The following is a 2,500-nucleotide window of genomic DNA, read 5'->3' as shown; positions in this document are numbered from 1 at the left end:
CATGATTTCTTCTCATGATGTGATTTTATAGTCGTTTTTCTGGTAAAATATGATGTAATGTCCTTGTTTAATGTATCTTATTGAATATATCAAACAAGGTTGCGTGATATATTTATAAATATTCCTATATCTATTTATAAATATTCCATGATTAGTTGTGATTCATCATGATCATGTTTATACGGAAGATTTTCAATTTACATGACTATTTCTAGCAATTTTATAATAGTCTGTTTTTTTTACATGAAATTCTTTATCATTACTATAGATTTCATTGGTATCTAATATCTACCTCCCTTCATCTCATTTCCTTCCTCGGCAGATTTGATTAATGATGCCATTTCATCTGGAAATCTCATTTTGAAATGGTGATCACCAGCAACAGGAATTCCACTGCTCTTCATTAAAATAGGTCTTCCCAGTTTGCCTGTAAATAGCATTTTCAAGATGTCTCACCAATTCACACAATATCTGAATTTAATTTTTTTTTTCTTTCTTTTTCTTAAGTCAGTTTGATTTGAATTCTTTTATTTATATACATACATACATATATGTATATATATATATATATATATATATATATTATATATATATATATATATATATATATATATATATATATATATATATATATATACACACATATGTATGTGTGTGTGTGTGTGTGTGTGTGTGTGTGTGTGTGTGTGTGTGTGTGTGTGTGTGTATGTGTGTGTGTGTGTGTGTTTATATATTTTTTTCTTTTTTTTCTCCATCTCTATATTTCTTCATTTTTCTACGTTTAGGTTTATTTATAGTTCTATTATTTTCAATGGTTGTGTTTATAGGCACACTTCATTCTTATTTTTTCCATCCCATAGCTTTTCATTTCCCTATTAGCAGTGGTAGTAATGGTTTTAGTAGTAGAGTCATCATCATTATCATCACCATCGCCATCATTATCCCTTCATGTTTTTTGTATCATATTGTTCTAATGTTCTTACTCTTTGCCAAAGTAAGAGCATGTAATTATGAAGCTGATTCGAATTCTCTTTGTGAACTCTCTTTATTATATTACCTTAATTGTTATTATTGCTGTTGTTGCTACTGTTGTCATATCATTACCAACGTGCATGAATTTGTTTATGGTAATGCCACGAATCTAGATTTAAAAATCAAAATGATATAGAATTCATGATGATACTGGAGGTAGAAAATATAAATGATAAAGTGTTATATATTCTTTATTATAATGAACACCAATTTCCCATAATATCACCGTAACATTGAATTTTACTATATATTGTATAACAATTATGAGCTTAAAACAAGACACACATATATATGTAACAATATGAATGTATGGCTGTGTGTGTGTGTGTGTTTGTGTGTGCATGTGTGTATGTGTGTGTGTGTGTGTGTGTGTGTGTGTGTGTGTGTGTGTGTGTGTGTGTGTGTGAGTGAGTGTATGTGTGTGTGTGTGTGTGTGTGTGTTTTATGTATGCTCTTGCACACACCCATATATATATATATACACTGTATTTATAAATATTCTTATGTGTTAATGTACATATTTTTCTATATGTATCCCTCCGTGTATGGAATGTTAATCAAAGTAAAATTCAGATTGAATTACAGATACCCACGTGTGCGGACAAAACTGTATGTGTTTGTACATCATGACATTAAGATATGAAAACATAGCACGGAAATACCTAGATATGCTGGACATGTTGGACATTACATGCTGGTCAATATGTTGGGATATTTGGATCAAAAGGAAAGAAGAAAATCATTCACAGGAATTCACCGGAGAAATATTTCGATTCACTTATAGACTACTGAAAATATTACAAATATCCACTTTATTCTTGATATCACTAGTCAGAGTTTGGGAATAGAATAAGAAATTTGAAATTCAAAGATAAACCCCATTATCTCTCTCTCTATCTCTCTCTCTCTCTCTCTCTCATACTCGTGTTCTGTCTGTCTTATTCATACCATGCTCTTCGCTCTGCAGAGAGATCCTAGGCACACTTTCCTTATATATATATATATATATATATATATATATATATATATATATATATATATATATATATATATATATATATTATATATATATATACATATACATATATATGTATATATAGATACACACACACATTTATGTATGCATGTGTGTGTGTGCGTATGTACATATGCATGTATGTATATACAAGATCTGATCCAAAAGTAACCAACCTTAAGCTGGAAAGTGAAAATCTTTGGGGACGAATTCAGGAATGCTGATTCTCCACCGAACCGAAGGCCTCGGCTCTCGCAAAACACTTGGGCAGCGTTCAACCGGCGCCTCCATCCTGACACCAGCCCCGCCCGGATTCAGAAAGGAACTGGGCTAACTGCGTACAGAGCCATGGGGCCTATTTATTTGAGGACTAGAATTTCCACAATCGAGCAAGCACGGTTTTTAGCTTAGAGCGAAAAGTCAGATCTCCTGTGTCTGTGTGAATGTGCATTT

This window comes from Penaeus japonicus, unplaced genomic scaffold (genome assembly GCF_977035675.1).
Source record: "Penaeus japonicus unplaced genomic scaffold, GWHDUDI00000001_assembly GWHDUDI00000026, whole genome shotgun sequence".
NCBI classification, from domain to species: Eukaryota; Metazoa; Arthropoda; class Malacostraca; order Decapoda; family Penaeidae; genus Penaeus; species Penaeus japonicus.
This window is presented reverse-complemented; position numbering follows the sequence as displayed.